The sequence below is a fragment of the Taurulus bubalis genome (assembly GCF_910589615.1).
Source record: "Taurulus bubalis genome assembly, chromosome: 9".
NCBI classification, from domain to species: Eukaryota; Metazoa; Chordata; class Actinopteri; order Perciformes; family Cottidae; genus Taurulus; species Taurulus bubalis.
The window spans coordinates 20240735-20263691 of NC_136597.1; positions in this window are offsets into that span (position 1 = coordinate 20240735).

Consider the following 22957-nt stretch of genomic DNA (forward strand, 5'->3'; position numbering starts at 1 on the left):
CATCTCATGCCCCATTCACTCTAATGTTGCTATGAATCTCCAACAGGCCTTGAAAACATTCTGACCAGGCATACACTAAAAAAGGTCAAATTGGAAATGTGTTCACTTAATGCAAATATTAGTTTGCATCATACAGATGGAAAGACTGTTAATCTCAGACAGACGGATTAACCAATATTAAGAAGCTGGCTTTTAACTATTGATCTTGAAGTGGGGATTCTGTGGATGAGTAAAGGTAAACTATCACACAACACATTTCCTGTTTATCACTGGAGCTTCTTGTACGGCGCAATACTACTTAACACTGCCGTATCTCATCTGCAGTATGATGCTGCATTGCTGGATGCATTATGGGGTTCACAGCGTGGTGAAATGAAATGGATTTGGCAAATAAAAAGCAATGAATTCCATCCACCATTGTAACAACACGAACATGGCAGGCGATGAACAAGTCTCCCGAAGCTGTATGACCTTCGGCTACACTAATATGGAGCCTGGCATAACTCTGGATAACTACCCATCACCTGCTATTTACGTTAGGCATCACGTTCAAATACCAGGGATGCTGTGCGCCCTTAATGTCTAACATTTCACAACGCCCTGTCACCTGCAAAAGAAGCCATTCTGTTTCTGTAGGGACTGTTTAGCCAGGTATGCGTATACAGTATGTCAAACAAACATCCCGTCCCCTAACGCTGCTCGAAGCATGACACCTTTGGGGCTTTTGCTTAAGCAAATGCATTGTCTGAGAGAAAAGATGAAACTGCTCTGTGAGACATCTATCAGCAGGGACGGCCCCACCTTTTCTGGGAGGAGCTCTGATGTGTCAGAAATCAAAATCAACACCCTAAATGAGGGGGGAAAAATTGCAAATTAAATTCACCCGTCAATCCACATCGGTGTGATCCTGTCTCACTGTCAGTGTGCATCAAGATTCCTCACAACATTATTTGAATACTAGAAAAGAGGCATGCTGAGCGTATTCACGTGCGTTAGTCTGCCTTCAGCCAGCTGTAGATAGCAAAGAAAGATTTCCCTTTTATTTAAAAGATACCACAAAATATGTGATTGCCTCTAAATATTTTTCTGAATACTAAAATAGCATAAAATAAGTCTAGTATAAGTATATACTTAGTTATACATCTTTATCGGCTTTTAAGTCACACCTCCACTTGCTCCCTCGCATGTCTTCCTGGCTCCTCAGATGTTGCTTCCTTGCCTTACTTCCTTCCTTTTGGAAAACCTGGTGTCCCATGAGATTCCCCAAACCATAGGTTTAGGCAGTGAGCTTTACAAAATCAATATAACCCTACATTAATTATTTTATACTCTTCCCCTTTACGGTACTGTCATAATCATCCACATAATATAGTGAGAATGACAAGTGGCACATCCTTCCAACGCAAACGCGCCTCACCTTTGCCGATATAAAGTCAACTACGTTGTGAATAGCGAGATGCCTCCTCGCGGTCTTTGATGGAAGGCCATAAAATATTAATGCCACAACAGCGGTCCGGGGCGCACCTTTATTTGACGTGGGCTGTCAGCCTTCTAATAATCTTCCTGGGTTTTGTCTCATTTGCGTGTCCCTATCGAGGTGCTTGTAATCTCCTTCATTATTAATCTCACAGAGCAGAAATGTCATGCCGGCAGCCTCGGTGCACACTCGGCATCATTTAATTCTTGTTTACCAGCCTTCCTCTTTCGCCCCAGTGAAGCCGCCGCCGCCGCCGCCACAGCAGCATGCTTTCCCTAAAGAATAGTCTTTTCATTCTGTCAGGAGACAGAGAATTTGCATTGAGATCTATAGTCTTCTCCCTGCCACCCTCCCCTCTTATCATTCCCCTAATGGATCACAACAGCTATTGTGCCTCGCATCTGTTTGTGTGAGCGTGTGTGTGGCAACTGTTTGTGGAAAGACACCTTTAGAGTGCCTTGAGGACATTTTCTAAGCTGATTTTACCCTCTTGTTTCATGTCCTACTTCCTGCTCCCCTATCTCTTTTGCAGATCCCCAGACTCTCTGAGCTTTAATGTGACATCACAGGGTTGTGTACCTGGCCGGGACCCCCGGTTGGAGTGAATACAGAGGCAGCTCGGCTGGATCTCTGTGGTTTTTGTGTTATTTATCTGGGTATTACGGATTGAGTCTGAGCCTAGTTTGAGCCTGCATTCATTGTATCATTATTTATTTCCACATATCTGTATTTGGATGTTAATGTAAACAAGGTTTATTGTCTATTGCCGGCCTTATTTAAAGCTGGATTAATCAATATTAAAGTCCCAGCTAAACGGAAGTTAGTGTCTTTAGTCTCTGTTCGGTGGCGTCTTCCTCAGTCAAACGAAATATTTGAGCAGTCACAAGAGCCTCGTTCTCGGGCTCATTGAAAAGAAAAAAATACTCTGGATTCGGATATTATTACAACTTTAGGGACCTGATTTAATCATGTGTTCGTACACATTAACACTATTTACCTAATAATAAATGATTCACTTACAGACGTCTCTTTCGTAATGTGAGTGGTGGTCTGATGAGTCTATGGTAGAAAAATCTTTCTGGACCAGCAAACAACCTCAGTGCCCAGCTAGTGAACACAGTAAAGCATTTGCTACAGAGCCAAACACTTTCCTCAGGAGATCATTGAGAACATACCATAGAAGAGTGAACAGTGGATATTTTATTAAGAGGCCAGTAACACACCGGCAGGTTACATCCAGTGTGTTTTTGTAAATAGGTAACTTTCTACTAACAAATTGTTTTAAAAAGGGACAATGTGTGAATGTTAATTACAGCATGTCCCACTTTCCTTAGAGGGGTTGAAAAAAATAAAGAAGAATACTGTCATAAAACAGTAAATGCACCCTTTCAGTAACTCCATTTTTACTTCAAATATCTGATACCACTGTGTAACCCTGCACACTGTAATGTATGTAGCTCATCATGTCTTTTTCCAATTACACGCCAGCTGTGCCTGTATGTTTGGCCTAAATCGGCCTTTAGATGAAAGTATGACAACACAGCTGTCAGAGGTGTGAACCGGGATTTACGATTAAGACAGCAAGCCTGTCTAAAGGTCCTGGAGGGTGCGGAAGTCTGAGGTTGCGCACGGCGCTGAGAGTACATGTGTGTACCAAAGAGACCTTGGCAGTTCAGTGGGCCTGTATATTAGCACTCACCAGCTGTTCTTTCTTATACGCCAACTCCTCTTTGTTTGCTGACAGGCTCATTGGCAGCTGCATGTGGGATGGGAAAAGGCACCTGTCAGAATTATACATGGGGCCTCAGAAGCTCCACAAACAACCTCCACCAACAACCTCCACCAACAACAGATGGAGAATGCTGAAAATGTGGCCTGTGTGTTTCGAATCTCTTATTTTGAAATGGATTGTGCACACACAGCATTGGCACATGCCACATGGATCTGGGAAATTAAGTTTGCACAGAGGCTCAATGAGGTTGAACTTTAGAGTCAAGCATCTGTTACTTAGTACTGATTCTACTGTAAGCCATTACTGATACTCAAGAACTTCCCCTGGATAATTTGGTTTTAATAGCATGCCCACCGTGCTGGAGCTCAAATGTGTGACGCCACTCTTCTCTTTGTTCCTGAAAACCACCTAAAACATTATGTTATGAGCACAAAAAGTGACAAAAATATGTTTTCCCAACATGAAATGAAATAGCGCAGATGGTTCAAAGGACAGTGAAAGTAGAAAATGGGTTTAATTTCCTGTATTATGTCAATAAGAATATTTGACGCTGTTATCTTTGAGCTCACGTTTTTCGATATTTAACCATGCAAGTTATGAACACATCAGGTGACCATCAACTGCAGACATGTCTGCCTTGTTTCATGTGGAAATATTAAATTAATCTTGTGTCTACTCTGCTACATGCTGTTGCTTACTGGTGTACGTCCACACACTGTTTATGCTGCTTAGTCCCATATACAGCTGTTTGTTTCTCTCACAGCCTCCAGCCTCCAGCTCCCCCTGTCTGGTTTCTTATTAACCATGATATCATCGCCTCTGCATGTATATTCCATATCTCAATGATATGTGTGCTGCAGTGTTCTGGCTGAGCATCTCTGGGGAATTCAGTCTTCTTCATTCCCGGTCTTCACTGATTCTCTGAATCTCTGAAAGCTCTGGGCTTGATATTGGGAGCAATGCAAAGAGCAGAACCTGCATGCACCACCAAATGTAACTCTATTGACATTCATACTTTATTTATTTGAATTCATTTTGACAGGGCTGTTATTGACTGACAGTTTTTTAAATAACAAAAATAATTTTAATTTAGTTCAGCATTTTAAATTCAGTTAAATACAGGATGAGGATCAGATTTTAAATCTGAAGCAACCAAAACAGGTAGTTTGTGCACTTAGCTTTATAATTTGTTGAAACAAATTATTAACTACGGAAGCGCATTGCATTCACTGGATACAAAAAAAATAGACCCCTAATCTCGTAATTACGAGATTCTGATCTCGTAATTACGAGATCTTTTCTCGTAATTACGACATCCTGATCTCGTAATTACGAGATCTTTTCTCGTAATTACGACATCCTGATCTCGTAATTACGAGATCCTGACCTGATTACGAAAGGTGCCATACTGGCCACTGTATGGCATGTATGTGTACAGGCGTCTTTTTAGACGGTTCCGTTGCCTTAGCTACTCCTTGAGGATCTAGGATTTTTAACAGGTGCCGCACAGTTCTTTGAGTCACTGTAGCATCTCCGGCAGAATTATAGTCTGGAGTCTTTAAGTGATGGTTCGTCAAGGTTTATTGAACTCACCGTAAGAACTATGAAGAAAAACGGAAATAGCAGTTGGTTAGCTTAAGCTCTGACACAGACAAAAAACGTAACCATCTAAAACAATATTTTCTCAAAAAATGAACTTGAACAGGTGCAAACATTGTGCCCATATCAGTCAGGTGCTGTTTTCCGTTGTTATGGCAACTTTTCATTTCTGCCCGTTTCTTACTAACAACTTCCGTTTTTTGTACCTTCAAAATAAGAGCACAACCGGAAATGCACCGACTGCAGTAACAAAACGGACTAAAATAAAGGACAAAAAAAAAGGAACAAACTATTACAATACTTTAAACTCTCAGAGGTCCGTTACAGTCACTACCAAACCAGATTAGATGCATTTCAAATGCATGAATTTGTATCCATGAAGCATCCCGTGTTGGTTCAACTGCTCCTGCAGAAACAGAGCGACATCCAGCACGTCAGACTGGGCTTTCCGCCTGAACAATCCTAACGCCTTGAGATGCCTGCGCAGTGTTGACATACTCAATTTAATACCATCCTCATTTTTTAGAAACATCAGTATTTCCCAGTGTCTCAAACCGAGAAGGTAATAATAGCAGATTAACTGCGATAGCGCCATAATTGCCAATGAGAGAGGATTTACAGACGTTTCCTTTTTCTTTTTCTTTTCTCGTAATTACGAGATCAGGATGTCGTAATTACGAGAAAAGATCTCGTAATTACGAGAAAAGATCTCGTACGAGATCAGGGGTCTATTTTTTTTTTATCCAGTGAATGCAATGCGCTTCCGTAATTAACACATGCCAACAACTTAATAAATTATTTTTGAAGCATGGTCCTTGATTAAACAGCATATTTAAAAAAATGATTTCAACCACGAGTTGATTTTTCCTCATTGCATTAATTAATTATGTTTATAATTAGTCTACTATTTTGTGGAATAAATGCATGATTAAATTAGCCTTTTAAAGAAGTATATTGGATCAGTATTTGTTAATCAAGCAGGTAAAAAGCTCAGGGGAGGAGTTATTAAGGCATTGCAATGCAACTGTTAGTACAAAACAGTACTAAGGATAATCAGCACTCCCATCAACATGCAGATTTGAGTGATGTTACACTCAGAGAGATTGTGTGTACTCTCTACTTTTCATATGAAATACAAGCAAGTTGCAAGTTGTATGAGTGTATGCACACACACACAATAACATGTAGGGTGTGCAAATTGATGCTTAGTTTCCTAAATGGTTCATAAACCGGTCATAATGAGAAATACCAGCGGAGCATCAATGTAATTAACTTGATTTGTAACCTGTAAATGGAATTGTAGTAAATGCTTTCTATTCTTACTGTTTACATCATCAATATCTGAACTGGGCCCATTGGCCACATCCGGTTCCGAGTGGCTCGTCACACATAAATCCCATACAGGACAAAATATATAAGCCACAGAGAGTTTCATGTTCCCAGTACCAATCTGGCAGGAAGAATGGATCTGATATGACGCTGCCAATCATATACAAATCAACATGTTCTCATGTGACGCAGTTCTGACCACTTAGTAGCCAAATCTGGCTCTTATCAGTCACAAGTAGAGAAGTGTTCTACTATGTGTGTGGCATTAGCTTTTAATATTGCTTTTTTTTTAAACAAACACAGCAGTGTTGTAGCTGCAGAGAACATGTGCCCAGTTATCCATTACTATCTTCTATTACTGAATACATTTTCAGATATTGCAAATAATCTGCTTTTATGCATATTTAACACACAACTATGTTGCACTTCATGTGCACCACATAGCTCAATAAGAGCATATATACACAATTTGGACTTTTTTACAGATAAATATGCCTTGCATGGAGCGGTGATAATGAACTTCTCAAAGATACTTACTCCTCATGTTGTTATTCAATCTCTGTGAGAATGATACGCAGAAACTACTCTGTGGGAAGAGCATATTACAACACCATTATCCCATTAGAAGCCTCTGAACTGGGTTTGTTGACTGGATGAAAGAGAAATATTAAAGGCCCTCATGAATAGGTCTGACACTATTTTAACTGACTGCAAGACAGCCGAACGATACCCCTTACAACAAGGAATAAGCGAGGGAATGAAAATACGCTGCAAATAATGAATGTACTGAAATTGTCTGGAATAATGAGCCTTTTGATGAGGGTATGCGCTATCATTTGTTGTCAGCCGCGGCTCTCAGACAGAGGCCCTATTCAAAGATATCATCATTTCATTCAACCTGTCTATTCATATTCAGAAAACCCAGGAGGCGAAAAGAGCAGGGAACACGTGTCTGAAGTAGAATATGGAACAGCATTGTCTGTAAGAAGCAAATCTTTTTCAAATAAATTCTCTGTCAAATTACTCCGATAGCAGGATGTAATGAGACAGATATGCGGTGCAATAAAGCTCACACAATAACCAAGTCACATCTGACATCTAGGTAGGTATGCTTAAGTAAATATGGTAATATGAAGGATTTGATCATCTGAAACCCGCACAACAACAAACTCTCTCTGCTTTGATATCTGTGTGCAATGGAAGAGCCACGGTGCATCAGATAAAATGTGCAAAGCGTTGGCCTATGGTGGTAATCCTTTGAAAGGTAGCGCTGATGATTCCACCGTGGGCCTCGCAGATGGGTCTGCTCCTCTCCGTCCCCGATGAAGCCTACAGAAATACGAGCAGATAATGAAAATGAATGGCCAGGTCTGTGCGACTTGATTGCCAGAGCTGCTTTCATCAATACATCTAATAAAAGAGTCACACCTCCTAGTGGGACAGAGTGGACCCGTGATCTAGAAGCAATGAAAGAGTTTTTTTTGCACAAGTCTAGTCCTGTTTTCAGACACGGCGAAGTAGTCATGCAGGACTGGAGTAAAGCAGCTCAACATGGATTACAGAGTGGATTGATTTATACAATTTGACAACATCCCAATCTGAAAATTTCTCTCATACCACATTTAATCTCTCAACAGCAGTAAAAAGATAGCAACGATTTGTTTGTTTTTAATTCATATCCAGTAGCAGGCCTTAATACATATTCATTGGGTTAATTTAATTTAAGTTGTGTGGTAAAATATTGAAATCAAGCGCTTCAGGCCTTGGATCAGCTGAACCTTTACTTGGGTGTTTACAGCTGGAGAGTCTGCCAGCAGAGGATCCTGCTTCCTTTAGCCTTCGACAGAGATCTTATTTCGCTGAAACATAAAGGTTGGATTAGCGCTTTCCATGGAAAGCTCATTCACGTACTTTTTTTTCTTCTCGAAAGCACAATCTAAATGCAAATTGCTAGCTGATTTTGTTGTACCTCTCTCATTGGGCATTAAGAGGTGAACTGAATAGGTTCAAGGTGGTTTTATTGCAGAGAGGAGTAATTGGAGTCTTATACCTGTTGTTCTGACATGTCAGCCAAGTCAGGAGGAAGCACCCAAAGGATCATGGACCGCTTCTTATGTGGTCTAAGAGATAATTGGTGCGATCTAGCAATACTAGGAGAGCATAGCTGCTGTGATGCAATTATTAGTAAGTATTAAGTGCTTTTGGGCAGAATATATTCAGACTTTTTATATCGTAACAAAAAGTAATTAAATGCCCACACTATTGACAGCCTTGTAACGTATGCCATGTGGTGGACATCGTTATATTTTGGATTTATGAAATATACCGTCAGGACATATAATTATAGTGTGCCTGGCCTCAAATGGACCACTTGCTCCACCCATAAGGATGTTCAGGCCCTCATTACGTTAAATACCAACACAAATGTCAAACTGTCTGCAAACAAAAACTTGATCTATTACTGACCAAATCGTGATTCTCTCACCAGATATAATAATAGGGAATAGTGGTGATTGAGAGGTACACTTCTCATCATTATTCCTGCATTCAGTGAAAGTATGTAAGTCAGTCTCATCATAGCGGAATCAGAAGTTAAGTTTTAGTCTAAGAACATGGAATAGTAAATAATTAATGATCAATTGTCTCAATTAAACGTGGGTGGATTTAAAGTTTTGTTTTATTTCTGAGTTAAAAAATGATTAATCATTATCTCACTGAAAGTCAAACATTGGCCATAGTTCATCCATGAAGTTGGTTATACCTCCATTTGTTTGTAATGAATTAATTATCCCAAAAGGAGACTTGCCGTTTGAGAGCCCCTACACACAGTTTCCAGTTATTAGATACGCCTAGCTAAACTAATGCAGTCTAACACAGCAGCTGTTGATTAAAATGTATGGGCAATTTGGAAGATGCAGTTTGTGGTGCTGTTGAACTGTTAAGCAGAGAGGTGTTTCTGTTATTTAGCCACCTCTCACTGATATAAATGGAGAGGAAAACTTAGTAGAAACACCACAGAATGCACACAATAACTCAATCCAATTCACAAACAACATCCAGCAAAAACACAGTTGGAACAGCAGCTCCCTAAATCAGTTTAAGCAAAAACTGAACGTTATAGCCTTCATGAATGGATAGGATGTATTTCACAACTGTTGTATTAGACTGCATTAGTCTTAGCTAGGTGTACATAGTTAACTGGCAAAAAACTGCACATCAGAAACAACTGAAATCAGTCATTTCTGAGACCTTACTTCAAATCAGAAAAAAATCCAGAATCAGCGACTTGTTTTTGGTGACCAGAGGACAGAAACAGACAACTTACTACAGAGATGAATTGCTCAGTGTGAAGAGGTTTGATTGGGACTTTGAGCCTCCATGCTCATTGTTCAAAGGATTTAGTGTCAAAGAGAAAACACCTAAAACCTGTTTGCGATTATTGGATATTCATGTTTTTTCCCCATCTGTCTGTCCATTATCCACAGCTTACTTTAATCTTCTGGTAAATAGCTCTATAAAATGGGTTACCTGTCTCATCTGAGCATGATTGTTGTTGGTTAAGGTATTTTGCATGACTCATTCAAGTTAATTACATTTCTAATCAATAAGAGGCTTTAACCTTCTGTGACCTCTATGTTGTTGTAAATTCCATTTAAGTTTAACTCTAGGGAATATAAACGTATTTAAGGAAGAGTAATTATTACAATTCTCCTTATTGAGAACATTGATTTCCTCTCATGCTCTAATTAATCCACAACACAAGCAGAAAGCTAAATATTCATTACTAATTGTAGTTTATGAAACATGTACCAACCAGCTTCTGTGTCATTAAAATTGAAATATTTGTCATTTAAATGATGTTAACTTTCTATTGGGGGAGGATATGGCAACAAGTGCGACCACATCATAAAACGTACAGCGGTGGCTATTCTTTTTTATTGTTTGAGTGTTTACAGGAAAGACACTCATCACGATTTTCAGAAATGGGCAGACGAGCAGCCAACTGGCCAATCAGAAGACGGCTAATGAACAGCAGGTGTTTGCAATCGACTCATCAAGAAGCTGCATAGAGCGACAGAAAAGTGGAGTAAAACAATGTCTGACTGATTATACAAACAGTGGGCCTCCAGTACAATCAGGCTCAGTGGCCACTTCATTGTGTTGGATTCCAGCCCACAATAATATGTCTACTTTTATAACACCGATAATGTTCAGAGTTGTGTGCGTGTGTGTGTGTGTGTGTGTGTGTGTGTGTGTGTGTGTGTGTGTGTGTGTGTATGTTTTTACACTTCTATAGAGCTGTTAATTAAATTATATGTCTGCATTGATATCATATTTAGTGCTAGTGTTGTACTAGATTGTATTAAATATGAATATAAACACCACCACTATGAACTCAATGATAATAAAACATATATATATATATATAATGGGGAAATCAGTTTAATTCCCGAAATGTATTACGTTAATAAAATACTTCTGTTAATTATCCTTTTGCTTATAACATGTTATACGTGCTGGTAACTATTTAACTATTGCAAGTGTGGTCATTAAGCCAGCACATTAGAAGCAAAATGAATATTTCAGAAGTCAATTTTAAATCCGATTAAAATCTGGTGATGATTACAACTATTATTCATTCAGGGTCTTTCTTTGCGCCCTCGCAGGAATTTAGTGTGTAGGATTTCCAGTGGCTCAGTTTGCTGCAAGCGTTCATTGCCGTGGGTATTTAGAGTCACGTTAAAGGTTGAAGGGAAGACTGCAGTATGAAGAGCTCTAGTATTATACTCCAGCTCCTCTGCACCATGTCTCTTCTTTCAGGAGAGCCATTTGCTTGCGGCTTCATTGTTTTATGCACATTCTCCGCAGATTTTCCACACAGCCGTTAAATGGTTCCATCTTTAATATGTCAGTTTTGTCTCCTGTGGAGATTTTTTCAAATTCATTCACCATGCTTCTATCCCCATTGGAGCATGACTGAGAGAAAGCAACAGTCAGCGTACAAAAGAAGGACAAAAGGTTCTCTGGCTTGAAGGCATTTGTACAGAGATAACTACATCTCTACTTTGAGTTTGGAGCGTTTGCGGCACACATGTACCAGAGAAAAAGCATTCTACAGAGCAAATCACAAGTTTACTGCTTGACTTTGCTTACTGCTACAAGGAAGGAGTTATATTGATTAATAGTGGGTTAAATAGATGAGAAGAAATGGCTTTATTGCAGCAAAAGGTCTGTTATTGAAACCTTGGACTTTTCAGTTGAGGATGAAGAACTCCACAAAGATTACAGCACATTAATAAATAGGGAGATATGAACAATTTCCAGTTATAAAAGTTGTATCCACACAAAAATGTCTCTTTTACTGGTATTGCGACTAATAATCAGAATAATCACCTTGATGTGTGGGCCACCTGTCCGAAGGGTTTCCCCTACCTTCCACTCAATGCATTTGGGGATATATGTAATTTAATTTGTAAATATGGTATATTAGTATGTATTGCCACAAACCTCATGAAAATAGCAAAGCCAACAGTGAATTTAAACTTTAAACAAGTATTGTCTGTGTACCCAAAACCTGATGAAGTGTATTCCACATTTCACATCTGATGTAACGTATTGCCACTCCGTTGCATTGGACACCATGAACATTCATTCCCAGGACCATGGGAGTTGTAGTTTATTTTGAGTCAATCCCACAGACACCTACCTGCTGCTGGATTCCAAATGGAATGGATCTCCAGATGAAAATAGTTACTTACTCCTGTTTGATGGATGTATGCTAAAACCAACAATGCTTCGCTGTTTTCAGAAAGCATTTAACCCTTTTAAAGTATTTAGTTGTGACTTGTTTTTAAAGATTCGCCTCTTTAGGAAAAAAGTGGGCAGGGGCATGAGGGCCACAGGCAGTAGAAGTTGAAAAGTATTGAGAGATGAATTAACTCATTGATGGTTTTGGTATCTTTATGGAATTTTTTCACGGTAAGAAATATGTACAACATCACCAACCTTTAGTAATACCTTGACATTTAAAATAAGTGATGGTAAGTATGTTAGCAGTCTTTCCAGTAAACATTTTGGAAGTTTTCAAGAACAGCTAAAAAAAGTGAAAAACTAGAGCAGGATTGTAAGTCAAAAACAACACTGCTGTGTAACACCATCACATCAAATATTATATTCACATTTCTGTTATTTGGTCAATCAATGGCATTTTCTCCTATACTAACAACAGTGAGATGAAGCAGCTATTTGATACCGTCGTATTGCTTTATTGCAATAACACAGTACTGTATTACTGCTTTAGTCACGTTATAATCACATTTTAATTTTTATGTAAATGTGGCCAATACTTTACACATCTGGGAAACACCCGACCCTTCCTGCTTCCTCCAGCTGATGACTAGCCACAATGATGCACTGAAAAAGATCTGCTGAGGTGCCCATGATTCTGTCGTTTCACAATAATAGAGGAGGTGTGTTGTTGTCACAGACTGAACGAGTGGCCAGAAGCAAAACAGAGAGAGATAGTGTTTGCTATTTGTATTCACTGTATAATGGAGGAGTATATGGGGGAAAACAGGAGATGTGCCTTCCGATGGGAGGATTTCTCCTGGGACAGCAACACCTGAATAATATTGACACACACTGACAATTGAGAGGATAGGAGTGGTTTCTGTAAACCAGTCTGTTACAACAGAGCCAAAAACAACAGTATTTTAAGTAGAAGGGATTATAGCTTTTAGTCATTGTGGCAAGATGGGTAAATTCCCAGAAGGCAACATGGGTAGAATAGAGGTCTTACAATTTGTGGATCCTCTTTTCCTCCACAACATAATTGCACAAAGTGAGTGGACAGAGGGGCCCAGCTGGAGGTGTATAGTCAAGAGAATGCAATTCCATGCTAAGAGTTTCACATTGTCAGTTAATTCTAACCTTAAATCCATATTAATCTTTATGACGTTATCTCCTCTCTTTATGTAAGATTGTGTGCTCAAGCTAGTCATTTGTACATTTTATGAATGAATAATGCAATTCCAAGAAATCAAAATGCAACAAAAGATAGACATATATGTCACAAATGTATAATATATGTTAAAATTATAATAATAAAGCCTCCACTGTTGATTATCATCCAACTCTGTCTATCGCTGGCTTCACCTCAGCTGTGTCTCCTCTGCATTTCACACCTTTAGTCCGGCTGATGGAGAGAACAATCATATAAATGATTGCTCGTAACGTGTGGAGTAGCATCACAGCCTTCACTTGGAGTCAGAGCAGAAGACCAATATTAATCACCAAGTGCTGTGGAAGATTAAATGGGAGAGTACTCTTTGTGGACAAGCCATATAAAAGCCAGACTGTATAATTATGATTAGGATAAGGTATCTCCTCAAAATGTTAATTGAATTAGGAATATGGACAGGGTCTTGAATAGCTTGAGATGAATGCGTGATGATTTAGACCTCCATCTATGACTCATAGCAAGTGCTGAGTTTAATTTGATCAAAACCATGCAGATGTTAAGTAGATAGTTTTTATTATTTTTTATTATTTCCTTTCTCGTTGCATTCATGCGTTTTCTAATGAAATTAAAGGGAAGTGCAGTGGAATGAAAGGCTGTTCAAAGTGGTAGCATGAAGCTAAATGATGCTTTCATGACTTTCTGCTCCGGTGCTCCAATGTGCTGTTCATTAGAGAGCAGAGCAGGAAAGACTGCAGCGTGAAGCATTTGAGGAAAACGCTGCTATATTGCAGGTAATACATAATCAGAGAGAGTGCCGCCATGTCATAACGCATGACAAGCCCGCCCAGGCTGACACCTGGAAGATGATCTGTACATCTTTAATCTGTATTCCAATGCATTTGCATTTCATTCATGAAGGACCAGTCAGGTTTCCTCTTCTAATTAGAGAATGAGAACTATTTTTCACCTGCATGCTTGATCATGTCCATCAAGGATTTTTTTTGCAGGTTCTCAAACTATATTTACAAGCCGGGGAGATCAGTGGATTACTCCTCATCTCAGTGCAAACAGCAGCTCATGCTTGTAATGTATAGCTGTCTGTTCTTCCTCTAATCAGCTTTACACAAACGAACCACCAACACTAAAAACTTACCTTGCTATATATCTGAAAAAGCTGTTTGCATAATTCCCATATTTCTCTCATAGCAGTTTTTGAGAAATTGATAAAGGATGACTATTTTCTTAATGACAACAAAATGGAATAGGCATCGGAAATCAGTTGAGTTGATTCCTGATGCAAATACTCTGCAAAGTCTGAAAGTGTTGTACCCGTTGACATCTTCTAATGCTCTCAGGTTCTCCAGAGGTCAACAGACACTAAATACTTCCTCCAAGAGCAGAAGGCTATACAACCACAGTCCCATCGGTTGGCCACTGAGCAGCTGGAGGGCTGTACTCTACCTCTACGCTGGTAATGAGGGTCGGGAACGTGTTGTTCTTTCTTTGTCCCAATCCAGATTCATCCAGATTTTTTTAGATTTTGTATTACTATTATTTGTTTTTTTGGTATAGTTGTTTGCTAGGATGCAGGCATGGTCTAATAACCACATACCCACACTCGACCTTGGGAACTTTAGATTGAATGAGGCTGCTTTTTGCTTCTGTCGCTCTTTGGCCATTTAGTGTGACATCAATTAGCCTATGTGTGTGTTATTCTAACAGAACATGAGTTAAACACCTTAATATCCAGTCGATTCTCAGCCAAAATAATCGCACACAAGATTACCACATTATTTAAGAAGCCCACTGGATTAAAGCTAATGCCACACAGTGGACCTTGGTGATCTGCAAACAGGCTTAGAACTTAATCCTCTTATTAAATTGTCATTCACGTGTGATTAAAAGTTGCGACCCTTTTGCAAAATAAATCCAATCTTTATTTAAAATGTCAAATATTGCCTACATTCTGCATAGATTTGTTCATGGACTGTGTATTGCTTCGTCGCTTATGTCTAAAATGAGGCCAAGCCAAATGATTGATCTTGAATTGTTGCTTTTGTGTCAAATAGCGACCCATTGATATCTTTTGTTTGAGGTCAAACAATCTCCCAGCTGCTATTATAATTTCACGTTACACTTTGAGACTTTGTAGGTACATTTCACATCGTGCACATAGACTAAAGTGACGAGTGTTACTGCAATAAAGTAATCAATTTATAAAAACTCAGAGAGCACCAAGTGTAAATGTTTCCTTGTGAATTGACTCCACATCACAGGTCTTCAATTGATTTCTCTTGAAGACTTCTATAGATAGAATATTGAGTGAACGGAACATCGAATGGCCGCCGGGTAAAGGTAAACGGAAATCCATGCATGCAGGAGGGAGATAATGAAACGGAGTGAAGTCAGACCCTTAAGGCACAAACCAGTGACTCGCTCTGGGTCCCATGACAATCAAGACTTTGCCCTTTAATTGAATTCTGGTTATTCTCTAGTCATGATTGACAACTCCTTAAATGAAGGCAGCGTTTCCTCTCTTCTTGGTAGTTTTAATAATGGCTGCTCCATTTTGAAGGAGTCTGACTTTTCTGTAATGTCCATTTGTTTTTTTAGTATTCATACCATTGTTGATATTTGATATGTTTAATGAATGGACACAAAGCTATTTTATTATCAATTTGCAATTTTCCTGAGTTTAGTGGCTCTGGCTATACTACTGTGACACCAGAACATGGTTGGAGAAAACATGTCGTTTAGAAGAAGATGTTGGTGGACTGATGAAGGAATGTATCGGTCATCATGACCGATATTCTTTGAGGTGATGCGAGTTGGCAAAGTCCAAACAGATGGTACATTTGTTGGACTTGTATACAAAGAAACGTATGATAAGCTTAGAAAACATAATTTCTAAAGATTAAACCAGTGAACTCCCACCCTTTTTAGCCTTGACATAAAAAATTTAAAAAATACACTCATTGATGTTTTCTTTAACTGAAGGCTTGGTCTAAATGGTGATTTAACTTCTACTTGTAGAGCACTTGTCTAGTCTTTCAACCACTCAAAGTGCGTGAACACTACATGTCATCATTCACCCATTCATATACTAATGGTGAGGGCTACTATGCAAGGTGCCACCTCTAACTAACATTCATACACATTCATACATCAGGCACAGCGGGAGCAATTTGCCCAAGGACACATCGACATGGACGAGCAGAGCCGGGGATTGAAACGCCGGCTCTTTGATTGAAGGACGACTCGCTCTATCACTGAGACACAGACTAATCCCAGCCAACTACAACAATAAAATTAAAGGGTTAATAGTTTGATAATGATATATATATATATAATAGTGCTCTAGTCACAGGCCATTTTCTAAATATTTTCTTTGACACTACAACATACACATTATTGTACTGGTACAAAAAAGGGTGCTTCGGTGAAGGATCTGAGTCCAATCTAGGAGTGGCTGTTCTGGCCCTTGGGGAACACTTTTCTCTTGTTGCTGCTCTGAATATCTTTGGAAGTTATAATGCTGCTTGTTTGCAGGCTCAGAAAACAACAGAAGCTGCTGTAAAATCCACAATCCAATTGAAAAGTTAATGATTTCGAGGTATAGCGCACTTTAGAGAATTACATCTGCTTTCTTCAATTCGTTTTTTTTTCTTTCCTTCTTTTTGTGTCATCGACACTCACCTACTATCGCTCACATCGCGGAAGAGTTAGGCCCTCAGTTGGTCCATGCATGCATAAATAATGATAATGACTTACAGGAGCTTAGGTGTGGAAGCATCTCTGGGTTTTGGTGGTCAAAGTGCCCTTGGTAATAATAAAGGGGTCTGAAAAATGGCTTTCTCTGAGCAATTTGTGCTATATTCCTTGATTGAAACCATACAGCTTATTATGCATTTTGCAGCTTGGTGACCTTAAATTGCATTGTTGCTTTAATGTGTCTGATTAATCTATTTCAGTGTTACAAATGCTTTAGAGTGCAAGAAATAGAATGCTAAATTAGTTTGAGATTAGGTTTTTATAATAGGTTTCACTTGAGGGGCAGGTGTGTGTGTGTGTGTTTTTCCCAGAAACCACAGCTCATTTAACACTTCCATCACAGCCAACAGTTCATGAGGTGGAGAGAGACTTGTGGTAAATTATGAAGTTTGTGGAACAGCCCATTTAGCCCTGGGGATTTCCTTTGAATATATGTTCAACTCCAAATGAGAGACACTTCTCCTCTCTAAAACCAAGCTTGGAAATCCACCCATTAAAATGTCTGTTTGCCTTTGCCGCATTTTTGCAGAAGTTCTCATTTGACCATTAATGTTTTCAAGGTATACAAGGATTGTCCTTTTCCGTGTCAGAAATAAATGCTGTGGCAAATCCATCATGTGTCAACGGCTGTCAGACTCTGGGAAAAACAATTAAAGGTTCCACACGCGGGTCGAGCTGCTCCGATAGTCAATGAAGCAACCTCTCAGTGTGCGGGCCCAGGGACGATACATTCATTAGGAAATGCCAGTGAGGGAGGGACGTGGAAGACAATTTAATGACCCACAGTATATGAGGTTGAGGACTCATGGGACTGAAAAGATTGCAGGGAAAAGGCAACATATAAAAAACAAGAGCACAAAGCAAAGTTTACTCAGGTCACTGTAATTATTAAGCAAGCAACCTGGGTCAAAACAGGAAGTGACATAGTCAAATTGAAGTCATTGTGGTGAGTGAAAATCCTTTAGGCTACAGGAGGTCCAGGGGAGCTTCAGTAAACAAACCTGAACTGTGAGCCAAACTAGCCCTGTGTCTTTGGCATGCCTTCCAAAAGTCAACAGTCACCCACAAAGACATAACCGTGCGTTCATCTGCATGCAAGCTGACGACGCACACACTCTTGGCATTTGGCCAAGTCACAGACAATTTATGGCCACTGATGCTGCTGTCATGCTGGTGCATGAAAGTGGATGCCCGTAATAGCTTGTGCAGTCAATCAGTTACCATGAATCACATGCTCGGCCCATTAATGCTGCTTGTCAGTGGTGTCTACAATGCAATCAAGAAAGTGCGGAGTATTGAATCATGGGGCATATTGTTCACTAACAATACTTGGCATAGCATTGATTTCAACCAATAGTCCTTTAGCCCTCAGGCACTGGGATGTGGCTCATTGATGAGACACTTTATCAAGGGGAAAAAAAGGTCAGTTCAAGTGATTGATACCCTCTTTTATGAGTGGTAATACAGATGGTATTACTGGTGCATTTTGAATGCTCAATCTCAATGACATTTGTTCCAACTGGGCCATAAAAAGCCAATATAAGAGTGAGACTGAGTAATAACGTCCTTATTTTGTGTGTTTGAATGTTATGCATCTATAAAACATGCCGCGCTATCTCGTGTGTGACGGCAGCGGAGGCAAGCGCCCTTGGGGTCAATGTGGAAGCTCTTTGAGCCGTTGTTTACGACTGTTGAGCGAGAGGAGAAGAGCCGCCACCCGCGGGTGCCCCGCTGTATGGATTATTTGTTGAAACATTGATCCACACAGTGTAGCTGCGAGGCTGCATGTCATTAATCAAGTTTACCTTCTGTTCTTTGAGGAAGAGGTACACATCATTAGCTCAAATAGGATTTGAATTGCAAGTTTAGGAAAGTAGATCCAGGATTGCCCTGAAAATGTCCCCCTCAGGACGAATTGGAATAGCTTGATCTCGATACTGTGACTATGACTGTGTGCATTATTGGCACGTCATGATTTTTATTTGGCCAATGCTATTGTTTTCCAAATACAAAACTAGTGACACTTTCATCAACCTCAGCTGTACATTGGTTTTAGTGCTCATTAGTAAAGGTAAGCGTGCTAATATATATGGTGGACATGAAAACATTACACCTGCTAAACAGCAACATGCTAGCATTACGGTGTTTCGTGTATTTTGCTGTGCCGAGTGGGGCTGTAATCTCGTTCCAACAAAGTTTACCTGAAATTAGGAAGAATCTAAATGTTCATTACAGTCTATCAATAATTACAAAATGACAGGATGATATCCATACTTTACCATAGGCACGGAACTAGCGATTTCATTTAATTTCCATATGCATATTTCTCATCTTGTTCTGCTTACAGTGGCAAATTCACTTCTCCATGCATGGCTAATGCCCAACGGTAAATTACATTAATTGTATTAACCCATGACATATCAGCACAAAATACCTGTCTCAGCAGGGCTGGAAAATGTATTATTGATCAAAATGTTCACTGGTTAAATGATATCCTTCTGCAGCAGGAAAGGCAGAAAGCAAAGAGATGGATGCAATGGATGATTTGATCGGCTCTATTCAACTTCACTTCTTACTTCCTTCTCATCCACGTTCTGTCAATCAAACGACAAGATACATGACTCAGGTTCATGTGTTGACTCAATATTTACTTGGACTCAAGGATGAACTGATTAGAATTGGCTAGAAAACAATGTTTGGCCTTTATAAAGAATGTTCTAATGATAATTATGACAATTTCACACAAATGTCTTATAGGATAAAAAGATGAAGTGACCACATTTTGGACGGACATGGATGTAAACTAGAATTTGACTTGTTGGCTGAGGGGGTAATTCTAGTTTATGACATAGTTTACTTTGACTTCTTAGACACGTAACAATAATACGACTTTTATGACATGTTTTCAAAAAGGAAAAAGATTCAGGTGGCATTTAATGATGCTTTCAGAATCTTGCTCAAGCTTCCCAGATGGACAAGTGCAAGTCATATGTTTGTGACTCGTAATGTTCCCACTTTCCATGCTGTGTTGAGGAATTTTATATACAAATTTAAATGTCGATTAAATGACTCAGAAAATGTAATTATAAAAGCCTTAACTGAGCCAACACAGAGTGATACGAGGTATTCTTCTTGTTTCTGGAAACATTGGAACAAGTGTCTGTAAGTGACAAGTGACTTTTTAACTGCAATGATTATACCTGTGTCCTCGTATTGCATTGTATTTGATATATTGTTGTTTATTATTAATTTATTTTTTTGTCATACACGGACAGGTACCAAAGACCAATCTCACAAAATAAAGCTAAAAGGAGAGTGAATGTTAGACTTCCAGCTGGAAGCCAGTTTAGTATTTCCATAAGAGGGAAAATATATGACACAGATTTTTGTGTTTTAGGTTAATTCATTCCTTTTGGTTGTTGATTATTGTTCTGCACATTTCAGAGTTATTTTAAAACAGTCAGTTAAAGAATGTTCTAGACTTAACCTACATAAAAAACAAATATAATACATATTGCTATCTATTTAATTATTGATAATGTTGCGGACGTTCTGGATGTGTAAACAGGCGACTGTTTGCCACTTAAAAGGTGACACGTCGATGTTGTGTTCACTTTTAGTTTCCGCTGCCCTCAAGCCGTAGAAAAATCAATTATTGCAGGTTGTTCCATATAATTCACCTCTCGTAGAAAACTGTGTATGCATGGTCTGCTCACACATCCTCAGTGGACTAACTTCTAGTTTATGAATAGGGACAATGCATGTAATGCAATCTGACAAACATATTCGGTCATCTTAGAAAACTCAAAAATGTCCTCCGTAAATTGTTGCTGGAAGCTCCACACTCTCCTCATGTTGATGACTTGCACTGCACTATATTGCATAATCCTTACTTTGTGACCCTTTTTTACTTTGTGTTGGGCCATTTGCCTCAGACTGTTTTGATTTATGTCCGGACTTTTAAATTGCTATTGAACATTACGGAGGCCAAGTGGTGCAAGCAATAACATGAATAATCTATTGGCAGTTCCTGTTAGACCGAGAGAGAACGAGACCTCCATCACCCTTATGCTCAGGGGAGTGAAACCAGGCAGCAGCAGCATTAGCCTTTCCCCTTTAAAACGGACCATGCTTCGTGTATTGAAGTTGTAAACATCCATCTTATTAAAGGTTGTGTTTGACGGTAGTCAATAATGCCATTGAATATTTCTCTACAAACATATAATCACAGGATCAAGGGAGAAATACATTGACCTCCAGTGGGTTTTTTTTTCACATAGCAAACCAACATACACACTCCTTAATTCCTCAAAGACACTGTTGTGAGAGTAGAAAAAAAGTAGTCTCAAGAGCGTCTATCACAGTGGCTCTCTATTAAATATACATATGAACCAGAGCTAACTCATAAGCCTGTATTGCATCCATACACCCATGGTATTGTTCATTAGCTTACTATACAAGAACTAAAAGCGTTTGTGGAAATATTTTAGAATTACTATTAATCTTAAATTATTGAAAATGTTTTTCCAACTCACTGCGCACATAATTTCTCAGAAAGAAAAATGCATACATTTAACAGCTTCTTCGAATAGTGAGCACTTTAAATTCATCATGCGGATCGATTGTCGAGTCCGGGCACGTCCGTCAATCTGACTGTGAAATGAAGAGCCGGAGGCTACTGACCCAGACACATCAGCTTCTTTTCGGCCATCTAACAACACTTTCTGAAGGCTCCAAACTTACACATTAATTTCTTATTTTTAGCTTGCCGCTGTCTTCTAGGACATCGTGCTCGGTTTTGCTTGGAGTGAGTTGGCAACAACTATAGCTTATGTAAAGTGGTTATGATGGCTGGTGTAGAGGACTTAATGAGAATACTAAACAAAATGGAAGAAACTGAGAAACCGAGCATGGCCAACTGAAGGAATGTCAGACAAATAATTCAGTTCCACCGGAATAAATTTGCCCTATTACAAAAAGACTTAATTGTTTTCTCTTTTTTTTAATACTCTTATTAGGTGTTCTCTAAATATAAACAATTTGCAGCCCCAAATACTGTACATTTACTTTAAAACCAACAAAAGGAAATTAAACACCAAATACTTTAGATACATGTAAGAGTTTCCTCCGTAGGGCGGCCTGGCTCAGCCTTAGAGAGAGAGAGGGTGAGGAGCTCGGACATCAGGAGGGAACTTGGAGTTGAGTCTCTGCTACTACTTCGAAAGGAGATAGCCGGGCGCCGTCCAACTGGGAGCAAACCCCGGGGAAGACCCAGAAATTGCTGGAGGGATTACATCTCCCAGCTGGCCTGGGAACGCCGCGGGATCCCCCAGAATTTGCTGGAAAATGTTGCGTGGGAGAGGTAAGTCTGGGTCGGCCTGCTTGGCCCGCTGCCACCGCGACCCGGATAAGCGGAAGACAATGGATGGATAGATACATTTAAACATGCTGTTACTTTTCCAATTCAAACTTATCGCAAACATATTTTAGATGCACTGCATCACAAACACGATTGGAAATGCTCTTTATTTTATACAAATATTTATTTCCCATCCATTTGATATACACTTGAATGTCTGTTGGTTTACAGAAAAACATTAAAATCACATTTTGTGTTCTAAACAACCCCCAATTTCTCAAATCAAAAGTGCAAATCTTTGCTAAAACTGTCTTGGAGCAGATTTTGGTGAGGCTTGATTGAGACCAAACTGCTCTCGAGGACTTTGTTCCAGTTATAGTAAAACATGTTTATATTGGCAGTTACTGAAAATACAATTCTTTGACAAACTCCCATACCAGAGAACATGAAATGATAACCTTGTGTTAAAGCTACAAGGTAGACATCAACAGTGCTTCCTCTCACAGATGCCTAACAATAATCAATACAAGCATTTTTAATGAGCATCTGTTTTGTTCACTTAAAAAAGGAAGATAATTGCTGTAAACTAACAAGTACCTGAACATAATAAACCATTTTCCGTGATATACTGCTGTGACAAAAACCTGTATGCAAAATTATATTAAAAGAAATCTAATAAAATACTCTCGATCAGAGTACATATTTAAGTACCCTGCTGAGTTTGTTTTT